At 37.0% G+C, this 27,421-nt stretch overlaps 1 protein-coding gene across 3 annotated transcripts in view; it reads right to left on the bottom strand.

Annotated features, from left to right (window-relative positions):
* NUDCD3 (NudC domain containing 3) overlaps positions 1-27,421 on the bottom strand; it is a 238,738-nt gene that overhangs the window by 205,741 nt on the left and 5,576 nt on the right. The window lies entirely within an intron of this gene.

A 27,421-nucleotide genomic window follows, 5' to 3' on the forward strand; every position in this document is an offset into this window, starting at 1 on the left:
TTTCAATAATTTTTACACTAAAGTCAACTACCAATTTACAGGAAAACAGAGATAATAGTAAAATATGTTAAAGTACACTATGCATAAATAATCAGCAAGACCCAGGCAGTGGAAAACGCTATATATGAACAACCCAAGTTTCTTCAACAAATACATTTTAAGGAAAAAAAGAGAGAGAGATGGTCAACTGGGAGCAATCCCTGGCTGGAGCCTTATTTGGAGCCTGATTCAAAGAATCTTTTTTTAAATTTTTAATTAGGACATTATGAGAAAAACAGAATAAAGTAGATTAAACCCTCGCTGAAAATATTTCTAGATGATATTAGGTAGAGCCTGTTTCAAAACAACACTGGAGGGAGAAAACTGAATGGGAGTATGGATGGGGCAGAGTTGATAGTTGTTCGGCAGGTACTGGGTACATGAGGATTCACTATATTATTCAGTCTACTTTGGTGTACATGTTAGATTCTACATAAATTTTTTGCTATGCATATATATTATCTTTTCAATTAAAAAAAGCTAGCATATGAGCCCCCAGTCTTGGGGTTTGTTCATATGAAACTTAACCCCACAAAGGATAGGTCAAGTCTACTTAAAATTTAGGCCTAAGAGTCACCCTCAAGAGAGCCTCTTTTGTTGCTCAGATGTGGCCTCTCTCCAGCCAACATGACAAGCAGTCTCACCACCCTCCCCCTCTCTGTGTGGGACATGACTCCCAGGGATGTGGACCTTCCTGGCAACATGGGACAGAAATCCTGGAATGAGCTGAGACTCAGCATCAAGGGACTGAGAAAAACCCTAGAATAAACTGAGAATTAACATCAAGGGATTGAGAAAACCTTCTCTACCAAAGGGGGAAGAGTGAAATGAGACTAAGTGTCAATGGCTGAGAGATTCCAAACAGAGTCGAGAGGTTATCCTGGAGGTTATTCTTATGCATTAAGTAGATATCACCTTGTTGTTCAAGATGTAGTGGAGAGGCTGGAGGGAACTGCCTGAAAATGTAGAGCTGTGTTCCAGTAGCCATGTTTCTTGATGATGATTGAACAATGATATAGCTTTCACAATGAGACTCTGTGAATGTGAAAACCTTGTGTCTGATGCTCCTTTTAGCTACCATATCAACAGAAGAGTAGAACATATGGAATAAAAATAAATAATAGGGGGGAACAAATGTTAAAATAAATTTAGTTTGAAATGCTAGTAGTAAATGAAAGCGAGGGGTAAGGGGCATGGTATGTACAATCTTTTTTTTCTCTATTATCATTTTATTTCTTTTTCTGTTGTCTTTTTATTTCTTTTTCTAAATCGATGCAAATGTTCTAAGAAATGATGAATATGCAACTGTGATGATATTAAGAATCACTGATTATATGTAGAATGGAATGATATCTTAATGTTTTGTTTGTTAATTTTTTTAATTAATAAAAAAAGTTAAAAAAACTAGCATAAAAAGCTATACTTCTTTGTTAGAACATAATAGGAGGGAACAGAGAAGAACAGAAAAATATTCACATAGAAGCTGGTTTAAAAAAAAAAAACTGTTTTTCAGATAGTTTTGGAAACAGCTCCTTTTCTTTCTTACCACACCAAAGCAAAAGCAAATACATCTATACCCACTGACCTAGTATAGCCTGAACTACCATTAATTCTGGCCCTATCTTCTGTTTGATTTTAAGCAAAGCCCTTTGCCCTGTGCACCTCAATTTCCCCATATAGAAGAAAGAAGTAGATCTATGGTTTTCAAAGGTACCTCTTTCCCGGAGCACACGCCCTAAGTGATTTCAACACTCTTTCTCCTCCTCCCCCTCCTCCTCCTCCCCCTCCTCGCCTTTCCAGGCAAACTAGATAACACTCCCCATTTCACATATGCTTCCTAAGATTCCCCATATCTAACAGGTTACAACTACAGGTTCAATTTTCTGATACAGCAATAGTCTCTAAACAAAATCAATACAACCAGCACTTTCAAATGAAGCCTATAAGCTATAAATGAATTAGGGGTGGGGGGAGAAATGCTTTGGGGTGGGGCGGGAAGTATTTCTAACTCACAACCTAAATCAGCTTTTTTTGCCTTGTGATTTAAATCGAATCATTTGGAGGCCTATTATTCCTGAAATTGTTTTAGGAACAGTTTCAAGCTGAATCACTGAAGATGAAATAGTACAAGATGAGACTGAAAACAGATGCTGAGCCAGGCATGCCAAGATATGATTTCCAAACCAAAGAGACAGGATGTAATCTAAGGGGAAAAGGCAAGCAGAGCTCCATTCCAGGTCTTACTATACTGCGGGCAGCCAAAGCAGCTTCAACTGACTATTCTCCTTCAGTACAGGACAGACAGCACGCAACTTCATCTGAGAGCAAGAACAACTTCACATATGCAACACTGAACAGTGTACAATGTGAATTCAAAATCATTAAAGGGGTGGAAAAAGTGCTCAGGATATAATGTTAAGCAAAAAAAAAAGGAGGTACAGTGTAAACAAACATAATATTTGTCTGAATTTTCCAAATATTCTACAATAAGCAAGAAAAATGAAAAGCTTTTTCTTTTGTACGTAAACAGAAGTAATACTAATAGATAACACTGATAAGTGCTTACGAATATGCCCGGAATCATGCTAAGCATTTTCTTATATTTAACCCAGGTAATCCTCACCAGGAAAAGCCTGTGACACAGGTATTCTGGTTTGTCCAAATGACTCTATATAGGGGCCTCCTGGAATGGGTACCTGAAAAAGCCCTGACCAACAAAGGAATAATCCATTTAAAGACAAACCAAGGAGGTTTAGGCAGCATGGCTGCATGCAGAGAGGAAGCCAAACCTTCTGCTCCCCAGAGAGCCTTTCTACCTGTAAAGGCATCAAAGGGCACAGACACCTTATGATGGGTGGCTAAGCAAAACCAAAGGACAGTGTCTGAGTAATTTACTTCAATACGCCTTGGAATGCTCATTTTACATGGGCCTGGGAGGTAGAAAAAAAGGGAGAATGAGTCTCAGTTCCCAAACACTGAAAAATACAGGAACAATCAGTCATAAGCAGACAAAGTAAAATGAAACACAGCTCAGGGGAGGTATAGCTTAACTGCAGGGGAAAGTCAGAAGGATGCTAGTGCTAGGATAGGCTTTGCTGGTAAAGTACCAGAAAATGAACAAAGCAGCCATGACCAGGATGATCTTGACCAGTAAAGAGATACATGAAAATTAATGCTTTGCCAAGGATACTTCGACAAAACTCTAACTTTCCTTTTGAACGGTATCATTCCTTTCCCAAGCAGCACCTGCATCCTTATAATGGACAAACATAAAAGTCATGCCACCCAGAGTTATACAGAGAAGATAGGATTTAACAAATGAATATGACTGCCGAATTATTAAATTGATATCTCTTTTAGTCTCCAGTATCTTACAACAGCTAGAAACAAAAACCTAAAATTGTGGAATTGTAATCAATGCCAAACTCTGAAATATGTTCTACAATTAATTGTGGTACTATGCTTTGAAATTTATTGTTTTGTATTAATTTCGTATTAATTTTGTACTGCTTTTCACAAAAAAAGAAAGAAAAAGAGTCATGCCACTCAAACCAAGAGTACAGTGGAGCCCCCTTGGAAAACAGTTCCTAAGACCCCTTTGTTCTATCAGCATTTACCAAAAGTAGTTAATATTTTATTTAGTTACATAATACCCCATTCTCAGGCTGCTGCTACTGTCTGCATATCATTGTCTAGGGCACAAATGAGGAGCCTGGCTGGACCAGGTCCACTGTACCGCTCCTTCAACACCAACAGGATAACCTGTATTAGTCAGGGTTCTCAAGAGAAACAGAACTAACAGACAATATCTGTAAATAAAAGATTTATAAAAGTGTCTTCAAAACTGTGGGAATCCAAGTGTCCCAAATCTGGAGGGCAAGCTGCAAAGCTGGCAACTCCAATGAAGAAGGGTCTTGATGAACTCTACAGGAGAGATTTGCTGGCTGAGAAAGCAGTGAAAATTCTCTCTTCTCCCTTAACAGCCTTCAACTGATTGCATCAAATCCAACTGACTGGATTATCTAATTTGCGGAGAGTACCCTTAGTTGACTGTAGATGTAATTAGCCACAGCTGCAATCAACTGATGAGTTAATAAACCAGACTTCTGGTTTATCAATCAGTCACAAAATATCCTTACATTAACAGTTAGACCAGTGCTTGCCTGACCAGAGGACTGGACACCATCACCTGGCCTGAGATGACACGAGAACCTAACCATCACATGTGTCAAACCCTTGTACAATGAACAAAAAGAACACCCCATTACAGGTCTTGGGACAAGGCAAATGTGTTCACACAACAGTCACATCCTTGGATGCTCCCTTTTTTTCTTTTTCTGCTTTCTTAGAGAACCCCATTAGTATCTTATAAAGGGAGGAGCCCAGAACCACCCCCAGTCTTTTAGAGATGCTCCCATGGCTCCCAGTCAGCATCCCTGCACAAGCAAATGCAATGTTATAATTCCACTGACTACAGCGACACCTGCAGGTAGTAAGCCCCAAACTGCAGGACTTAATGGCAGTGATTAAAAATTGTGCCTAAGGAAAGCCAGGGCCTGAACTACATTAAAGGAAACAAGAAAGGCATGTGGCTTTTGACAAGTTCCTAACTGAGGAACTACAACTTAAGATACTGTGTAAGTTTTGTGTACCTTTCTCCTTCCACAGCACTAATAATGTCTACAGACATTTCCAAGAGATGCTCATCTCCGTAGACAAAGCACACAAGAAGTCCTTGAGCACGAGTCACTGGCTCAAGTACAATACAAACACTGAAGACTCTACAGTATTTTTTACAATGTCATTACTATAGGCAACTCTTAAAACTGCAACATTTCCTTGCAGAATGTAAGCACATTCTCAAATGCCCTCTTGTGTATATGAGTTTGCTCTCTGCTATGAGGAATAAATAAAACTGGGCACTGGAACTGCTGAGGCAAGAGGTATTTCTGATCTTCACTTGAACTATTCCAGCAAAGATACCAAGGTAGAGAAAACAAAATTCAGGGCAAGTCCTAAAATAAAAGTGTTGGAAAAATTATATCAAATAAAATTTCTGGGCATACCATCCTTTTCAGCTCACTCCATTTCCTTGGCTACCACCCAGTTACATATGGGACAATATACCCTAGTAGTTGCAGGAGATATTGCTGTGTATGCCACAGGAAATGCCAGACCAACAGGTGGAATTGGAGCCATTACTCAGCTAATTGGGCCAAATGTTTCCTTAATTTTTGACCAAGGGCTTTTACAAGTCTGATATGCTCTCTGAATATGAAAGTAGATGGAAAACTTTCCATATAATGCTACCCTCAGTGCACCTTGAATGATTTGGGCTTCACAAATATTGTATGCTCCCACTAATATGAACTAAGTATAATGAGAAAACTCATAGGGTAAAAATTTTAAATATAAGTTGCCAGGAGGTAAAACGAGGGTAGAGAACAAAGAGCTGATGCTTAATTTATGCCAAATTTTTAATTAAGTTGACTGTAAATGTTTGGAAATGGATAGATATGACAGTAGCATATTATAGTGAGTATAATTAACAGCACTGAAGTATGTGTGTGGATATGGCTGAAAGGGGAATGTTCTAGTTTGCTAGCTGCCAGAATGCAACACACCAGAGACGGATTGGCTTTTAATAAAAGGGGATTTATTTTGTTGTTTCTTCAGAGGAAAGGCAGCTTACTTTCCACTGAGGTTCTTTCTTACGTGGAAGGCACAAGATGGTCTCTGCTGGTCTTCTCTCCAGGCCCCTGTGTTCCAACAACTTTCCCCGGGGTAACTTCTTTCTGCATCTCCAAAGGCCTGGGCTGAGCTGCTGGTGCTGAGATGAGGAATGCCGAGCTGCTAGGCTGTGCTACGTTGCGATCTCTCATTTAAGCACCAGCCAATTAAGTCAAATGTCACTCATTGCAGCAGACACGCCTCCTAGCCGACTGCAGATGTAATTGGCAACAGATGAGGTTCATGTACCGTTCGTTGGCTTATGTCCGCAGCAACAAGATTAGGTATGCTCACCTGGCCAAGTTGACAACTGAATCTAACTAACACATGGAAGTTTGGGTTGTTTATGTTACTAGAATGAAAGAAGATAAAACATGGGACTAGGGGTCCAAGGGTAGCTCAGTGGTCAAATTCTCACTTGCCACACAGAGGACCCAGGTTCAGTTCCTAGCCCATGCAAGTCCCACTCCCCCCACACACACACACAAAAAAAAAACAAGTGACTGTATAACACAATGAACCATGCTGTGGATGATGACTGGTTAACAATACAAATATAAGAATGTTCTCCCATAACCTAGAACAAACATACATCACTAATATGAGATGTTAATAATAGCATGATATGTGGAAAAAAAATACAATATAAACTATGGACTACAGCGAACAGTAATATTTTAATATTCTGCCATCAACTGTAACAAAATTACCACAATACTAAGTGTCAATAACAGGAGGATATAAAGGGGTACAGGGGGTTTGGGGGTTTTTTTCCGGGAAGTAATAAAAATGTTCAAAAATGACTGGTAATAAAAGCACAACTCTGATTACACTAAGAGCCACTGATTAGATACTTTGGATGGAGTATATGGTATGTGAATACATCTCAATAAAACTGCTTAAGGAAAAAAATATAATGGAGGAAGAAGAGTACAACATCACCAAATAAAAAAAAACTGAGAAAGTTCACTATCCATATACCTTCCCTACAAGAAATGTCCAAGGGAGGTCTTCTGGCTGAAATGAAAGAACATTAAACAGTAACCCAATGCCATAAGGAAAAATACAGAACGCTAGTAAAGTAAACTGAATAGGTAGATAAAAAAGCTACCATTGTACTTTTGGTTTCAATCCCTCTTTTTCTTCTAAAGGATTTAAAAGGCAAATACATGATATCAATAATTACAAATCTGTTGAAGGGTACTCAACTTTTAAAAATGTAATCTGAGTATGACAGTATAAAGCAGGAGGCAAAGAGATTCACAGGAGCAGAGTGTTCGTATGCTATTGAAACTAAACTGGCTTAATTCAAACAAGACTACTATGTGTTTAAGATGGCAACTGTAATCCTCAAGGTAGCCACTAAAAAAATAACTTAAAAATATAGAGAAAAGGAAAGAAGGGAATCAAAACAGTATATTAAAAATCAACTTTTTTAACTTTCTAAGCTGCTCAAAGCAAATACCATGAAATGGCTCAGGATACACAATGGGAAATTATTCACTCAAGGTTTTGAGGACCACATACTACACCCAATTAGATAAAACAGATACCTACAGAACACTCCACCCAATAATATCAAATACATATTTGTTTCATGAGCACGTGGATCATTTCCCAGGAGAGACTACAGGGTAGGACACAAAACAAGCCTCAAATTTAAAAAGACTGAAATCATGAAAGAGAATCTTCTCCAACATCACTAAGATAAAGCATGAAACCAGTGATATAGGAAGAACTGGAAAATTCAGTAATACACGGAAATTAAACAACATACTTTTAAACAACCAATAGGTCAAAGTAGAAATCACAGGGGAAATGAGAAAATACTTTGAGAGGAATGAAAACAAAAACAAAACATACTGAAACTTAATGGGATACAGTGAAAGCAATGCCAAAAGAAATTTATACCTGTAAACACCTACATTCAAAAAGAAAAAAGACCTATTAATAGCTTAATTGTACAACTTAATGAACTAGAAAAAAGAAGAGCAAACTAAACCTAAAGCTAGAAAAAGGAGGGAAATGATAACCATCAGACTAGAGATAAAAATAAATAAATGAGTGGAAAAAAGCAGAGAAAAATGAAACTAAAAGTTGGAAAGAGCAACAAAATTGACGAACCGTTAGCTAGACTGACTAAGAAAAAGGAGAGATGACTCAAGTTACTAAAATCAAAATGGAAGCAGGAGTCCAAGAAAGGTAGGAGTCCAAGATGGCAGCTTAGTGAGGTGTGGAATTGAGTTAGTCCTCCAGAGCAGCTAGTAAATAGCCAGGAATAGTACAGAGCAACTGCTGGGGCCACATCAGTAACTGGACACACAGTGTACACCAGTCTGGACAAGCTGGACCAGCTGCGATCCCATCCAGAACACTGAGTCCCCCAATTCGCAGAGCCTGGTGCCCCTCCTCTAAAGGCTGCTTCCGAGAGGGAAAAGGAAAGAGACTTTACCAACAGCAAAGGGCTGAGCTCAACCAAACTCCAATAGTGGAATTAACAAATTCTGACTACTAAAATTAGACCCCCAGGGTGAATGGGTAGTTCAGTGGTTAGAATGCCCATCTCTCATACAGGAGACCTGGGTTCGATTCCCAGACCATGCACCAAAAAAAAGAAAAAAAAAGACCCCCAGCTCAGCTGAACCTCAAGTAAAAGCTGAGGTTGTTGGTTTTTGCCCTGTCTCAGAGGGGGCAGGGCTGACGGTAAAAGGAAAAAAAAAAACAGAAGTATTTTGGATAGGACAGCACAAAACACTTGAAAAGATCTGGGCCCTGAAGGAAGGGGGGGAGGGGCACAAAGGACCTTGAGATACATAGAGCAATTACCAACTTAATTTCTTGATTGGCAAACCCAAGGAACACGGGTCCTGCTCTGAAAAGGATTTGTTTTCTTTTCTTTTTTTGTGGCTGTGTTTCTAGGGCTTGACTGCTCTTTGGATACAACTACAAGGCTTCTCAGGCTCCAACTGCCCCAGGTAAGGGTGGAATTAAGCTTGAGTGAGAGTCAAAGAGGCTAGCCAGGTGAAAGAAAGTAATTTCCTGGAGGCTATGCCTTTCCCAGGAGAGGGGTGTGGCCCAGCTCAGGTGGAATACCTCCCTTAAGGAATTCAGACCCCAGGATCTGGAAAACTGAAGCCATGAAAGCCAGCTACAACCTCTCCTCCATCTCAACCACACCCACAGCAGGGAGAGTCTGCTGAAGTTAAAGGTCCCATCACCTTATGCTGGTGGGACCCACAGGCAGACAAGCACCACCACATACTGGACTGGATAGGAAAAACACAGAGTCTAGAGGCCTCATAGGAAAGTCTGTCAACCTGCTGGGTCTCACCCTCAGGGAAACCTGATGCAGATGACACTTTCCTCCTGAGAGGAGGCTAGTCTAGTCTGGAAAAATCTGACTGGGGTCTAAAATACCTAACCAGACCCTCCTGAGGAAAAAAAATTATGGCACCACACAGGCAGAGCAAGAAACAAGAAAACAAGGACTGAAAAATTCTGATTGGTTAAACAAAACGTATGCTAGAGGTCTAGAATAAGCTGAACTGAATGCCAAAGAAAAGATAGAGAACAAAGCCATCCAGCAAGAAAGTCCTAGGTAAGTGAGTGAAAACAATCCCCAGGATAAACTAATTAAGGAAATTAAATGTCTAGACGCCAGCAAAAAAATAACAAATCACACTAGGAAAACTGAAGACATGGCCCAATCAAAGGAACAAACCAACAACTAAAATGAGACACAGGAGTAGAAACAATTAACTCAGGATGTCTGAACAGACATGAAAAACATCATCAAAAATCAAATCAGGGAACTGAGGGAGGATATAAAGAAGGCAAGGGATGACCAAAAAAGAAGAAATCGGAAATCTGAAAAAAAAAAAAAAAAAGAAAGGCACAGTGGATGAAAAAATAAACAATGGAAATCTACAATGTTAGATTTCAAGAGGATTAGTGACCTGGAGGACGGGACATCCGAAATCTGACAAGCAAAAGAAAATATAGAGAAAGGAATGGGAAAATATGAGCAGGAACTCAGGGAACTGAACAACAACATGAAGCACACAAATATACATGTTCTGGGGGTCCCAGAAGAAGAGAAGGGAAAAGGAAGGAAAAAACTAATAGAGGAAATTATCATTGAAAATTTCCCAACTCTTATGAAAGACTTAAAATTACAGATCCAAGAAGTGCAGTGTATCCAAAACAGAATACATTCAAATAGACATCCACCAAGATACTTACTAATCAGAATGTCAAAGAGTGAGAGAAAAAATTTTGAAAGCAGCAAGAGAAAAGCAATCCATTACATATAAGGGAAGCCCAATAAGACTATGTGTAGATTTATCAGCAGAAACCATGGAGGCAAGAAGACAGTGGTATGATATATTTAAGATTCTAAAACAGAAAAACTGCCAACCAAGAATTCTATATCTAGTAAAAATGTCCTTCAAAAATGAGGGGAAATTAAAACATTTTCAGACCAAAAAAAAATCACTGAGAGAATTTGTGACCAAGAGACCAGCTCTCCAAGGAATAATAAAGAGAGCACTAGAAACAGACAGGAAAAGACAGGAGAGAGAGGTGTGGAGAAGAGTGTAGAAATGAAGACTATCAGTAAAGGTAAAAAGAAGAAAAATTAGATATGACATATAAAATCCAGAAGGTAAAATGGTAGAAGAAAGTACTGCCCTTACAGTAATAACACTAAATGTTTATGGATTAAACTCCCTAATCAAAAGTCATAGACTGGCAGAATGTATTAAAAAACAGGACCCATCCTACATGCTGTCTACAGGAGATGCATGTAGATAAACAAAGATAAACACAGCTTGAAAGCGAAAGGTTGGGAAAAGATATTTCATGCAAACAACAATCAGAAAAGAGAAGGAATAGCTATACTAATATCCAAAAAATTAGACTTCAAATGTAAAAGAAAAGAGACAAAGTATGTATTAATAAAAGGAAAAATTCAACAAGAAGACATAACAATCACAAATATTTATGCAACAAGCCAGAGTGCTCCAAAATACATGAGGCAAATGTTGAAAAGAGAAATAGACACATCTACCATAATAGTTGGATACTTCAATTCCAATTCCACACTCTCATAAATGGACAGAACATCTAGACTGAGGATCAATAAAGAAACAGAGAATTTGAATAATACAATAAATGAGCTAGACTTAAAAGACATTCATACTACATTACACCCCACCACAGCAGGATACACCTTTTTCTCAAGTGCTCAGGATCATTCTCACAGACAGACCAAATGCTGGGTCACAAAGCAAGTCTCAATAAATTTTAAAAGACTGAAATCATACAAAACACTTTCTCAGATCAGAAAGGAATGAAGTTGGAAATTAATAATAGGCAGAGGGCCAGAAAATTTGCAAATATATGCAGGCTCAACAACACACTCTCAAACAACCAGTGGGTCAAAGAAGAAATTACAAGAGAAATAAGTAAACACCTCAAGGAAAGTGAAAATGAAAACACAACATATCAAAATTCATGGGATGCAGCAAAGGCAGTGCTAAGAGAGAAATTTACAACCCTAAATGCCTATAGCAAAAAAGAAGAAAGAGCAAAAATCAAGGAATTAACTGTCCACTTGGAAGAACTAGAGAAAGAATGGCAAACTAACCCCAAAGCAAGTAAAAGGAAAGAAATGAAGATTAGTACAGAAATAAATGAAACTGAGAACATGAAAACAATTGAGAAAATCAACAAAATCAGAAGTTGGTTCTATGAGAAAATCAATAAGATTGATGGATCCTTAGCAAGGGTGACAAAAAGAAGAGAGAGGATGCAAAGAAATAAAATCAGAAATGGAAGAGAAGGCATAACCACTGACAACGCAGACATAAAGGAGGTAATAAGAGAATACTGTGAACAACTTTATGCTTATAAACTAGACAATGTAGGTGAAATGGCAACTTCCTAGAAAGGCATGACTTGAGAAGAAACAGATGACCTCAACAAACCAATCACAAGTAAAGAAATTGAATTACTCATTAAGAAGTTCCAAAAAAAGAAAAGTCCAAAACCACATGGTTACACATGTGAATTCTATCAAACATTCAAGAAAGAATTAGTACCAATTCTGCTCAAACTCTTCAAAAAAATTGAGGAGGAGGGAAGGCTACCTAACTCATTCCATGAAGCCAACGTCACCCTCATACCAAAGCCAGATAAAGATACTACAAGAAAAGAAAATCACAGACCAATCTCTCTAATGAATATAGATGCAAAAATTCTCAACAAAATTCTTGCAAATCGAATCCAGTGACACATGAAAAGAATTATACACCATGACCAAGTAGGATTCATCCCAGGTACGCAAGGATGGTTCAACATAAGAAAATCAATGAATGTAATATACCATATCAACAAATCAAAGCAGAAAAACCACATGATCATCTCAATTGATACAGAAGACATTTCACAAAATTCAACATCCTTTCTTGACAAAAACACTTAGAAGGATAGGAATAGAAGGGAACTTCCTGAACATGATAAAGAGAATATATGAAAAACCCACCGCTAACATCATCCTCAATGGGGAAATACTGAAAATATTCCCCCTAAGATCAGGAACAAGACAAGGGTGTCCATTATCACCATTGTTATTCAACATTGTATTAGAAGTTCTAGCCAGAGCAATTAGAGAAGTAAAAGAAAAGAAGAAGTAAAACTCTCACTGTTTACAGATGATATGATACTATATGATGTCAAAAACCCAAAAAAATCCACAGCAAAACTATTAGAGGGAATAAATGAGAACAGCAAAATGGCAGGTTACAAGATCAACACTCAAAAATCTGAACTGTTTCTATACACTAGTAATGAGCAATGTGAGGCAGAAATCAAGAAAAAAATTCCATTTACACTTGCAACCAAAAGAATAATATTTAGGAATAAATTTAACTAAAAACACAAAAGATCTATACAGAGAAAACTACAAGAAATTGCTAAAAGAAATCAAAGAAGACCAAAATAAATGGAAGGGCATACTGTGTTCATGGACTGGAAGGCTAAATACAGCTGAGATGTGAATTCTACCTAAATTGATTAACAGATTCAATGCAATACCAATTCAAATCCCAAAACCTTACTTTGCAGAAATAGAAGAACAAATAACTAAATTCATCTGGAAGGGCAGGTGCCCCGAATAGCTAAAAATATCCTGAGAAAGCAAACTGAAGTTGGAGGCTTCACACTATCTGACTTTAAGGCATATTACGAAGCTTCAGTGTTCAAAACAGTATGGTACTGGCATTAAGATAGATATATTGACCAATGGAATCGAATAGAGTATTCAGATACAGACCCTCTCATCTATCGACAATTCATCTTTGATAAGGCAGTCACACCAACTCACCTGGGACAGAACAGTCTCTTCAATAAATGGTGCTTGCAGAACTGGATATCCGCAAGGAAAAGAATGAAAGAGGATCCAAATCTCACATCCTATACACAAAGTAACTCAAAATGGATCAAAGACATAAACATTAGATCTAAGACCATAAAACTTTTAGAAGAAAATGTTGAGAATTATCTTATAAAACTTATAATAGGAGGCAGTTTCCTAGATCTTACACCTAAAGCACGAGCATCGAAGAAAGAAACAGAAAAATGAGAACTCCTCACAATTAAACACTTCTGTGCATCAAAGAACTTTGTCAAGAAAGAAAAAAGGCAGCTTACACTTGGGAGACAATATTTGGAAATGATATTTCAGATAAGAGTCTAGTGTCCATAATATGTAAAGAGATTGTTCAACTCAACAACAAAAAGACAAACAACCCAATTAAAAAATGGGCAAAAGACACGAACAGACACTACTCAGAAGAGGAAATACAAATGGCTAAAAGGTACATGAAAAGATGCTCAACTTCCCTGGCTATCAGAGAAATGCAAATCAAAACCACAATGAGATATCATCTCACACCCACCAGAATGGCCATGATCAATAAAATAGTAAATGACAAGTGCTGGAGAGGATGTGGAGAAAGAGGCATACTTATCCACTACTGGCGGGAATGTAAAATGCTACAACTGCTGTGGAAGGCAGTTTGGTGGTTCCTCAGGAACCTAAGTATTGAATTGCCATATGATCTAGCAATACCACTGGTAGGTATCTATTTAGAGGACAAGAGGGCAAGGACACAAACAGACATTTGCATGCCAATGTTTATAGCAGCATTATTTACAATTGCCAAGAGATGGAACCAGCACAAATGTCCATCAACAGATGAGTGGCTAAACAAGCTGTGGTATATACATACTATGGAATATTACACAGCTGTAATACAGAATAAAGTCATGAAGCATATTACAATGTGAACTGACCTTGAGGACATTATGCTGAGTGAGACTAGCCAGCAACAAAAGGACAAATACCATATGGTCTCACTGATATGAACTGACATTAATGAATGAACTCGGAGAATTTCAGTTAAGAACAGAGGCCATCAGGAGTCAGAAATAAGGTAGGTATTGGGTAACTGGAGCTGAAGGGATACAGTTTATACAACAGGACTGTAAAAATTCAGAAATGGATAACACAGTACTACCTGACTGTAGCACATAATGTAAGTACACTGAATGAAGCTGAATGTGAGAAGGATAGAGGGAGGAAGGCTGGGGGCTCATATGAAACCAGAAGGAAAGACAGACGATAAAGACTGAGATGGTATGATCTAGGAATGCCTAGAGTATACAATGATATTGACTAAATGTACAAATTAAAAAATATTTTTACATAAGGAAGAACAAAGGAATGTCAATATTGCAGAATACTGAAAATAGATGGTAACTTATATTTTAAAACTTCAACTTCTGTGTGAGACTAAAGGAAAAAATGTTTATTTAGTACAAAGTTTATATTCTGACTAGTGCATTTCCTAATATAAGCTATATGGACAGGTTAATTGAACACCATAAGTACATGGAACCTTGAATAGGGCACCTTGTAGGTGAGCCCAGGTTAGTGTGATGCCCTGATTAATCCAAGAGTGATTTGAACAGTGAATAAAGAAATGTTGGCAAAGCCCCCTTGGGGGAATGGTAAGAAAGGGGGAAAATTCAACTTCTCCATTTGGAGAATTTCTGATATTCTCACAAACAGTGGGGGACAACCAAGTCAACAGGGCCGAGTTTGCCCTCCTCCTGTCTACATGGGACATGACTCCCAGGGGTGTAAACCTCCCTGGCAACATGGGACAGAAATCCTAGAATGAGCTGGAACTCAGCATCAAAGGATTGAGAAAACCTTCTCAACTGAAAGGGGGAAGAGAGAAATGAGACTAAATAAAACATCAGTGGCTGAGGGATTTCAAGCTGAGTCGAGAGGTTATCCTGGAGATTATTCTTACTCATTGTATGGATATCCCTTTTTAGTTTAAGGTGTATTACGGTGGCTAGAGGGAAGTGCCAGAAACTTTAGAGCTGTGTTCCAGTAGCCATGTTTCTTGAAAATGGATGTAAAATGATACAGCTTTCACAATGTGACTATGTGATTGTGAAAATCTTGTGTCTGATGCTCCTTCTATCTATGGTATGGACAGATGAGTAAAAAAATATGGATTAAAAATAAATAATGGGGTAACAAATGTTAAAACAAATTGAGTAGATTGAAATACTAGTGATCAATGAAAGGGAGTGGTAAGAGGTATAGAAAAAAAAAACACAGGGAACAAAGTTTAAAATATGTTGGGTAGATGGAAACACTAGTGGTCAATGAGAGGGAGGGGTAAGGGGTTTGGTATGTATGAGTTTTTCTTTTTTTTTATTTCTTTTTCTGCAGTGATGCAAATGTTCTGAGAAATAATCATAATGATGAACATACAACTGTGTGATGATATTGCAAGCCAATGATTGTATACAAAGAATAGAATGTTCGTATGTTAAGAATGTTCACGTTTGTATGTTGTTATGTTCTGTCAAAAAATTTTAAAAATCAAAATGAAGGTAGGGATATTACCTATTTTACAGAAATTAAAAAGGATAACAAGAGGATACTATGAACAACTGTATGCCATCAAATTAGATAACCTAGAGGAAAATAGACAAATTCTTAAAACACACAAACTTCTAAAACTGAAAGACCCAGAACAAGTAAGAAGATTGACTCAGTCATCAAAAGCCTTCCAAAACCAGATAGCTTCACAGGTAAATTCTAACACTTAAAAAAAAAAAAAAAACAAAACACCAATTTTTCTCACACTCTTCAAAAAAACTGTAGAGGAAGGAACACTGCCTAACTCATTCTGTGAGGCCAGCATTACCCTGATATCAAAGGCAGACAATGATATTATAAGAAAAGAAAATCAGAGGCCAATATTCTTATAAACACAGATGCAAAAATCCAACAGAATACTACAAACCAAAATCAACAGCATGGATTATACATCATGACCAAGCGATATTTATCATAGGGATGCAGGGTAGTTCAACATGTGAAAATCAATTAACGTAATACATATTAATAAAATGAAGGGGAAAAAACACATAATCACCTCAGTAGATACAGAAAAGGCATCTCACAAAATCCAGCGCCCCTTCTTGACAAATATACTCAATAAACTCGGAGTAGAAGGGAATTTCCTCAACATGATAAAGAACATACATGAAAAACCCAAAACTAACATCATACTCATTGATAAAAGACTGCATATTTTCCCCCTAGATCAGGAACAAAAAAAGGATACCCACTTTCACCACTATTATTCAACATTATACTGGCTGTTCTACCCAAAGTAATTGGGCAAGAAAAAATAAATAAACGGCATTCAAATTGAAAAGGAAGAAGTAAAATTAAATCTGTTCATAGATAACATGATCTCATATGTAGAAAAAAACAGAAAGAATCCCCAAAAATCTGTTGAGAACTAATAAATTAATTCAACCAAATTGCAGAATAAAGTAAATGACAACAACAAAAAAACATATTTCTATATCCAAGCAAAGAACAATATAAAAGAAAATTAGAAAATAATTCCATTTACAGTAGCATCAGAAAAATAAAATACTTCAGAATAAATTTAACCAAGGAGGTAAAAGACACATACTCTGAAAACTACAAAACATTTCTGAATGAAATTAAAGATCTAAAGAATGGAAAGACATCGATGTTCATGGCTTAGAAGATATTACATAGTTAAGATAACAATATTCCCCAGAGCTACCTTTAGATTCAATGCAATCACATCAAAATCTCAGTGGCAGGCGGGCCACGGTGGCTTAGCAGGCAGAGTTCTCACCTCCCTGCTGGAGACCTGGGTTCAATTTCTGGTGCCTGCCCATAGTAAAAAAATATATAAATAAAAAATAAAAAACCTCAGTGGCATTTTTAAAGGAATAGAAAAACCCCATCCTAAAATTCATATGGAATTTCAAATCACCCTAAATAGTCAAACAATTTTGACAAAGAACAAAACCAGAGGACTCATATTTCCCAATTTCAAAACTTACTACAACGCTACAGTAATCAAAAGAGTGTGGTACCAGCATAAAGATAGATATATAGACCACTGGAATAGAATTGAGTCCAGAAATAAACTAAATATTTGTGAGCAATTACTTTTTGACAAGAGTGCAAAGACCAATCAATGAGGAAAGGACAGTCTTTTAACAAATACTGCTGGGAAAACTGGATGGTCACATTCAAAAGAATGAAATTGGTCCTTCAGCCCACACCAGATATAAAAATTAACTCAAAAGCAAATAAAGATCTAATTTTAAGAGTTAAAACTCTTACAACAAAACATAGGGGAAATCTTCATGACTTTGGATTTGGCAATGGTTTCTTAAGAATGACAACAAAAGCACACATGACAAAAGAAAAATACATGAAATGGAATTCACCAAATTAAAAACTTATATGCACCAAAGGACATTATCAAGAAACAAAAGGACAATGTACTGACTGAGTGAAAACAGCTGCAAATCATGTATCTAATAAGAGTTTAACATTCAAAATTATATAAAGAACACCTACAATTTAACAACAAAAAGAAAAAGAATACAAATTAAAAAATAGGCAAATAACTTGAATAGGTATTTCTCCAAAGATATACAAATGCCCAATAAGTATATGAAAAGTTGCTCAAAATCAGAAGCCATTAGGGAAATGCAAATCAAAGCCACAATGAGATGCAACTTCACAGGCTCAGGACAGCCATCATTTTAAAAACAGGAAATAATGAGTGTCAGCAGGGATACAGAGAAATTGGAACCTTCCTGCACTGCTGGAGTGAACGTAAAATGGTACAGTTTCTATGGAACACAGGTTGGTGGTTCCTGAAAACATTAAACACAGAATTACCATTCAACCTAGGTATTCTACTCCTTGGAATACACACACACAAAAAAAAAACTGAAAATAAAGATTCAAATACCTGCACACCAATGTCCACAACAGCACTATTTATAATGGCCAAAAGGTGGAAAGAACTGAAGTGTCTATCAACAGATGAATGGATAAATAAAATGTGATTGTATTAATTAGGGTTCTCTAGAGAAATAGAACCAACAGGAGATATTTGTAAATATGAGATTTATGGGAGCTGTCTCACACAACCATGGGAATGGAAGAGTCCAAAATCCGTAGGGCAGGCTGTGAAGTTAGCAGGTCTGAAAAGGGTCTGAATAAACTCCACAGGAGAGGCTCACTGGCTAAAGAAATAATAAAAGAATCTCTTCCCCCTTAACGCCTTCAACTGATTGGATTATCTCATTGTGGGAGCCGTGCTTAGCTGATCACAGATGTAATCAGCCACAAACAGAATCAACTGACTGATGATTTAATGTACCATCCTATCAATTTATCAACCAGCCATGAAATATCCTTGCAGTTAACAGTCAGGCCATATCAACAAATCAAAGCAGAAAAATCACATGATCATCTCAATTGATGCAGAGAAGGCATTTGACAAGATTCAACATCCTTTCCTGTTGAAAACACTTCAAAGGATAGGAATACAAGGGAACTTCCTTAAAATGATAAAGGGAATATATGAAAAACCCACAGCTAATATCATCTTCAATGGGGAAAAACTGAAAACTTTCCCCCTAAGATCAGGAACAAGACAAGGATGTCCACTATCACCACTGTTATTCAACATTGTGTTGGAAGTTCTAGCCAGAGCAATTAGGCAAGAAAAAGAAATACAAGGCATCAAAATTGGAAAGGAAGAAGTAAAACTATCACTGTTTGCAGACGATATGATACTATACATCAAAAACCCGGAAAAATCCACAGCAAAATTACTAGAGCTAATAAACGAGTACAGCAAAGTGGCAGGTTACAAGATCAACATTCAGAAATCTGTAGTGTTTCTATACACTAGTAATGAACAAGCTGAGGGGGAAATCAAGAAACGAATTCCATTTACAATTACAACTAAAAGAATAAAATACTTAGGAATAAATTTAACTAAAGAGACAAAAGACCTATACAAAGAAAACTACAAGAAACTGTTAAAAGAAATCACAGAAAAACTAAATAGATGGAAGGGCATACGATGTTCATGGATTGGAAGACTAAATATAGTTAAGATGTCAATCCTACCTAAATTGATTTACAGATTCAATGCAATACCAATCAAAATCCCAACAAGTTATTTTTCAGAAATAGAAACACCAATAAGCAAATTTATCTGGAAGGGCAGGGTGCCCCGAATTGCTAAAAGTATCTTGAGGAAAAAAAACAAAGCTGGAGGTCTCGCACTGCCTGGTTTTAAGGCATATTATGAAGCCACAGTGGTCAAAACAGCATGGTACTGGCATAAAGATAGATATATCGACCAATGGAATTGAACAGAGTGCTCAGATACAGACCCTCTCATCTACGGACATTTGATCTTTGAGTCAAGCCAACTCACCTGGGACAGAACAGTCTCTTCAATAAATGGTCCCTAGAGAACTGGATATCCATATGCAAAAGAATGAAAGAGGACCCGTATCTCACACCCTATACAAAAGTTAACTCAAAATGGATCAAAGATCTAAACATTAGGTCTAAGACCATAAAACAGTTAGAAGAAAATGTAGGGAGACATTTTATGAATCTTATAATTGGAGGTGGTTTTATGGACCTTACACCTAAAGCAAGAGCACTGAAGAAAGAAATAAATAAATGGGAGCTCCTCAAAATTAAACACTTTTGTGCATCAAAGAACTTCATCAAGAAAGTAAAAAGACAGCCTACACAATGGGAGACAATATTTGGAAACGACATATCAGATAAAGGTCTAGTATCCAGAATTTATAAAGAGATTGTGCAACTCAACAACAAAAAGACAGCCAATCCAATTACAAAATGGGAAAAAGACTTGAACAGATACCTCTCAGAAGAGGAAATACAAATGGCCAAAAGGCACATGAAGAGATGCTCAATGTTCCTGGCCATTAGAGAAATGCAAATCAAAACCACAATGAGATATCATCTCACACCCACCAGAATGGCCATTATCAACAAAACAGAAAATGACAAGTGCTGGAGAGGATGCGGAGAAAGAGGCACACTTATTCACTGTTGGTGGGAATGTCAAACGGTGCAACCACTGTGGAAGGCAGCTTGGCAGTTCCTCAAAAAGATGAATACAGAATTGCCATATGACCCAGCAATACCATTGCTAGGTATCTACTCAAAGGACTTAAGGGCAAAGACACAAACGGACATTTGCACACCAATGTTTATAGCAGCATTATTTACAATTGCAAGGAGATGGAAACAGCCAAAATGTCCATCAACAGACGAGTGGCTAAACAAACTGTGGTATATACATACGATGGAATAGTATGCAGCTCTAAGACAGAATAAACTTATGAAGCATGTAACAACATGGATGGACCTAGAGAACATTATGCTGAGTGAGACTAGCAAAAAACTAAAGGACAAATAGTGTATGGTCTCATTGATATGAACTGACATTAGTGAATAAACTTGGAATATGTTGTTGGTAACAGAGACCATCAGGAGATAGAAAAAGGGTAAGATAGTGGGTAATTGGAGCTGAAGGGATACAGACTATGCAACAGGACTGGATACAAAAACTCAGAAATGGACAGCACAATACTATCTAACTGTAATGTAATTATGTTAAAACAACGAATGAAGCTGCATGTGAGAATGATAGAGGGAGGAGGGCTGGGGACATAAATGAAGTCTGAAAGAAAGATAGATGTTAAAGATCGAGATGGTATAATCTAGGTATGCCTAGAGTATATAATAATAGTGAAACGTACAATGTACAAATTTTAAAAATGTTTTGGCATGAGGAAGAACAAAGGAATGTCATTATTGCAGGGTGCTGAAAATAGATAATAATACTTTAAAATGTCACCTTATGTGTGAGACTAAAGCAAAAAATGTTTATTTGTTACAAAATTTAGATTTTGACTAGAGCATTTCCTAATATAATTCATGTAGATAGTTTGATTGAATGTCATAAGTACTTGGAATCTCAGGTAGCACATGAGATTTTGTTGGTTTGTCCAGAGTGATGCCCCGATGAATCCCAGAATGATTTCATCAGTGACTGGAAAAGTATTTGCAAGCCCCCTTCGGGGAATGGTAAGAGTGGGGAGAAATTCAACTTCCCCAAGTTGAATTCTTGATATTCTCACAAGCAGTGTGGACAACCAAAGCTATAGGCTGAGCCCCCAGGCTTGGGGTTTGTTCACATGAAACTCAACCCCACAAAGGATAGGTCAAGTCTACTTAAAATTTAGACCTAAGAGTCACCCCCAAGAGAGCCTCTTTTGTTGCTCAGATGTGGCGCCAACACGAGGAGCAGTCACACCACCCTCCCCCTCTCTGCGTGGGACATGACTCCCAGGGGTGTGGACCTTCCTGGCAATGTGGGACAGAGATCCTGGAATGAGCTGAAACTCAGCATCAAGGGACTGAGAAAAACCCTAGAACAAGCTGAGAATTAACATCAAGGGATTGAGAGAAACTTCTCGACCAAAAGGAGGAAGAGTAAAATGAGACAAAGTGTCAATGGCTGAGAGATTCCAAACAGTCGAGAGGTTATCTGGAGGTTATTCTTATGCATTATGTAGATATCACCTTGTTGTTCAATATGTAGTGGAGAGGTGGAGGGAATTGCCTGAAAATGTAGTGCTGTGTTCCAGTAGCCATGTTTCTTGATGATGACTGAACAATGATACAGCTTTCACAATGAGACGCTGTGAATGTGAAAACCTTATGTCTGATGCTCCTTTTAGCTACTATATCAACGGAAGAGTAGAACATATGGAATAAAAATAAATAATAGGGGAAACAAATGTTAAAATAAATTCAGTTTGAAATGCTAGTGGTAAATGAAAGCGAGGGATAAGGGGTATGGTATGTATAGTCTTTTTTTTCTCTATTATCATTTTATTTCTTTTTCTGTTGTCTTTTTATTTCTTTTTCTAAATCGATCCAAATGTACTAAGAAATGATGAATATGTAACTATGTGATAATATTAAGAATTACTGATTGTATATGTAGAATGGAATGATATCTAAATGTTTTGTTTGTTAATTTTTTTAATTAATAAAAAAAGTTTAAAAAAAAGTATATTGTATGGAAGTTCATATTGTATAAATACTTCCATGTAGCAGATCTTATGTGAAGCTCATAATAAATTAGAATATCACTAAAAAAAAAAAAAAAAAAAAAAACAGTCAGGCCACTGCTTGCCTGACCAGTCAAGTGAACGTAATCATTTGGCCAACTTGACACCAGAACCTAACCATCACAGTGATGTATACATACAATGTTATACTATTTAGCCATAAAAAGGAGTGAAGTTTTGATACATGCTACAACACAGATGAATCTTGAAAACATTATGTTAAGTGAAGTAAGCCAGCAACAAAAGAACAAACAGTGCATGATTTCACTTAATGGTGGTATCAGGAATAAGCAAATTCCTAGTGACAAAAGTAGAAGAGTTTACTACAGACTGGGGGAAGGTGTAAATGAGGATTTATTGCTTAATGTTTAGGGTGTCTTTTGGGATGTTAAAAAAGTTCTGGAACTTTTTTAGAACTTTTCAGAACTGGGAGTAGTGATGGTTACTCAACACTGTGAATGTATCAAAGTCACTGATTGTAAACTTAAAAATGGTTAGAACAGTAACATTTGTTACATATATTTTACCACAAAAAGTAGTTAAAAAAAAAAAACTGGTGGAAAAAATTTACAAGGCAAGAAATAGGAAAATGTGAGCCAAAAATCAGGGAAAAGCTCAGTCAGTAGAAATCAATCAAGAAATAAAAGGTCATAAAATAAGCAGAAAAGGACTTTAAACAGCTATTATAAATATACAAAAGAATTTAAAGGAAAACATGAACACAATGAGGGTAGAAATATAAGCCATAAAGAGAACTCAAAGAGCTGAAAATTAGGATATCTGAAAAATTTAGTAATGAGCGTAACAAAAGATCAGACACTAAAAGAAAAAGACAGTAAACTTACAAGATAATACACGGTTCATGTACTTCCCAAAAAACAAACAAGCAAGCAAAACAAACAAACAAACAAACCAAAAAAAAAAAAAAAACTCAACAAATGGTGCTACAATAATGGAATACTCACATGGAAAAATAATGAAATGTGACCCTGCCATACAGCTTGCCAAAAAAAAAGGTTAATACAAACTATCTTAATTAAGTTAGAAGGAAAAATCTGATATGGTAGATTAGCCCATGACAAACTCTGGATCTGTTCTATAACTACTTGTTGAAGTGTGTTTTGAAAATTACTGCTTTTTTCTTTCTTTGCTTTGTATATATGTTACATTTTACAATTAAAAAACGTAAAAAAAAAAAAAGAAAGAAAGAAAATTATATCAGCTTTTGCCCTCCACCTTGTTTCCTCCCACTGACTTCAACCCTTGATCTCTTTAAAATATTTTTATTGAAGAAAACAAACAATACACTTAGAACCACCAAAAATGGGTATCTTAGCTAATCCATACGCATACTTAAAGGATCCAAATAATCACTGTATAACCTGTATTTGCAAAGTAAGTTTCATAAACCAATTTAAAATTCAGGCAACAAGAAAAAAAATCTACAAATTCAAACACAGTTTCTTAAATTCTAAATATTAAACTTTAACTTAAATAGCATTTCATCAGCTGTCAAAACTATATTCCCAAAACATCAAGCAGAAAGTTATTACAAATACCAATGTTGCTATAATAATGATCTACGTTACTGAACATTTTCCTCATTTCAGGAAAATAAAAAGACGCAATTGTCCTGACAATTAACATACGAAAATCTTAACCACCAAAAATAGGCATTTTAGTTAGCTTATCCATAGCCATATTTAAATAGAATATCTAAATAATCATCATAAAATCTGTTTGTACAATATGTTTCATAAACCAATTTAAAATTAAAGCAAGCAAGGAAAAAATCTACAGATACAGATATCAAAGTTTAAGTTCTAAATATTAAACACTAAAAAATATATATTAAACACTATCTTAAATAACATTTGATTATCAAAACTGTACTCTCAAAATATCAAGTAGAAAGTTATTACAAATATCAACTTGCCATAGTAATGACCTGTGTTACCAAACATCGCCAAACTTTTTATTTCAGGAATCTATTTTATATAATACTACTATAGCTGCCTACAGTTTTTTTTAATGTTTTTACTGTAAAATATAACATATACACAAAGCAAGGAAAGAAAAAAGTAGTAATTTTCAGAGTACACTTCAGCAAGCAGCTACAGAAGTCGTCCCAAAGTCTGCCATGGACTACCATTCCATCATCTCATATTTTTCCTTCTAGCTGCTCCAAAACACTGGAGGATAGGACTAATATTAACATAGTGATTCCATAGCCATACTCATTTGTTAAATCCCATTTTCTATGTTATACCTCCTCCCTCACTTCTTTAATTCCTCTCCCACTCTATAGGGATCCTTGGGGAATGCCGAATCCAACTTCTTCATACTGAGACAGGATGTCCAATCTGAAGGACAGGGGGATGCAGTCACTTGATAATCCTTGGGGAATGCCCATTCCAACTCCTTCATGCTGAGAAGGGATGTCCACTCTGAAGGACAGGTGGATGCAGTCACTTGATAATCCTGGAGAGGCTGGTCCCTCTGGGTTTCAGGATTTATTTAACCTAGGAACCCTCTGGGAATTATATGTCCCAGGAAGGCAAACCTAGTGCATGAAACCTTTACAGAGTCTCAGTTGGAGCCCTACGTACTCTATAAGATACAACAGGAGTGACACTGACTGGCATTTAGCAAACAATGACCATTAGCAATACCTAACTGCCTGTTAACTATTGGCCAAAACATGCATTTTTAGTTTTTCCTCTATATCCCTCTACCACTGACTCCTTGTCTACTATCAGACCATTGAAATAGTTCATGTGAGAACATCTTTATAATCACAAATTTAATCACTGGGATACATGGTACTATACATCCCCTTTCAGTCATATTCACCTTCAATATAGTAATGGTACTTACAAACCTGCTAATTAGTTATCATTACTTCTATCCTCTCCCTTGTATTTAGATTCAACCTCTCTGGGTAGTCTTTCTCCATCTCTAGCTTCTGTATATCTCTAGGTCTGCTATATTCTACAGCAAAACCTGTGAGATTACCTTTAATAGAGTCATCATAACAAAATAATACAGTATTTGTTATTTTGTGTCTGAATTATTTCACTCAGCATTATGTCCTCAAGGTTCATCCACATTATCACATGTTTCAGGACATCACTTTGTCTTAATGCTACATAACACTCCATTGTACATATATACCACATTTTGTTTATCCACTTGTCTGTTGCTGGGCACTTGGACTGTTTCCATCTCTTGGCAACTGTGAACCATGCTGCTATGAACACTGGTGTGCAAATGTCTGTTCACATCACTGCCCTCAACTGTTCTGGGTATATAACGAGTATTGGTATTGCCAGGTCATAGGGCAATTCAATATCAAGTTTTCTGAGGAATCACCAAACTGATTTCCACAGCAGCTGCATCATTCTACATTCCCAGCATGAATAAGTGTTCCATTTCTCCACATCCTTGCCAACATTTGTAGTTTTCTGACTGTTGTTTGTTTAATAGCAGCCATTCTAATAGGTGTGAGGTGATCTCTCATTGTTGTCTTAATTTGCATCTCCCTTAAAGCCAATGAAGAGGCACAGTTCTTCATGTGCTTTTTAGCCATTTGCATTTGCGCTTCAGTAGAGTATCTATTCATACACTCTGCCCATTTTGTAAGCGGCCAACCCTTGATTTTTGCCCCTTCTCAACCAGAGGTCCATATTCAAGATCAGCTCTCCTTTTCCAACAACATGGTTCTTCCATTATTTAGCCTGGCTTTTAAGACTCTTTGCAACCTTGTCCCATCCAATCTTCACTAAACTTATTTTCCCCTACACCCTGTATTTTACAGGTAACTCCAAGTTACCATAGAAACTACATTCAAAGACTCCCCCAAGGATATCAGAAGGAGACTCCAAGGTGTAGGAAGAACAGAAAGGAAGTTATGATCAAGACAGCAGGGAGGGTGGGAGGAAAGAGGGCAATTCAGAAGAGGGAAGGGAGCAGTTCGTCGAAGAGGGGAGAGAGTAGATTCTCCTAAGAAACACTGTAAGCCAGGAGCATAATGGCTGACTTTCAGACACTGCCACAACTCATACACAAGGATTCATTAGCTCTTCTCATCAAAAAGACTAAGCCTGATTGGATAGAAGAGCTATATAGCCAATATATAGAACCCAGGAAACAATTCGTAGATAGTGAGAACAAGTATATTACATACTGTAAAAGCATTCAGGCTTGAATGAGAAAGACTTTTTTTAGATTCAAGCTCAACCACTCATTAGCTGCAAGTCCTCTGGCTCATTTAATATCCACAATAACCCTAACAGGCAGGCACTATTATTATCACCACATTTTACAGATGAGGAAACTGAGACACAGAAAGATTATATTGCTTGCCCAAGGTAATCCATGTAGTAAGCGGCAGGCTAGGATTTGATCCCAGAGCATCTGGCTCTACAGTCCCTGATATTATATCAGACTACCTCTTCAAATATACATTATGTCTAGAGTACTGTGGTCACATATCCCAGCAGTGTTATATAGGGAAAAGAACACAAAGAATCAAGAGCTTGAGGATCTTTTAGGTACAAGATAAAATTAGGTCTTTGGGGGAGGTGGGTGAGCATGACTCTCTGAGCCAAGTACTTTAAATGACTGTATGAATGGCTCTTAATAGATTCCATGACTGTGGACAAATTATTATCTTATCTAAGAAGTGGAGAAAAAGACATAAGACTGAGGCTAACTGTCAAACTATACTGGGTAACCAAAGGACTACAATGTAGTTTGCAAATATGAAAAGCTTCCCTGAGATAAAAAAATTGATGTTTTAAAAAATGAGAAGCAGGCGGGCCATGGTGGCTCAGCAGGCAGAGTTTTCACCTGCCATGCCAGAGACCCGGGTTCGATTCCCAGTGCCTACTCATGCAAAAAAAAAAAAAAGAAGCAATAGTGGACAAACCAAACCAACAGATATCAAGCAAAAAAGAAGGAAGGAGCTTTTATCATGTGATGTCTTTCAAGCTTCAATTTAACTACATTTCCTTTT

This window comes from Tamandua tetradactyla, chromosome 1 (genome assembly GCF_023851605.1).
Source record: "Tamandua tetradactyla isolate mTamTet1 chromosome 1, mTamTet1.pri, whole genome shotgun sequence".
NCBI lineage: Eukaryota > Metazoa > Chordata > Mammalia > Pilosa > Myrmecophagidae > Tamandua > Tamandua tetradactyla.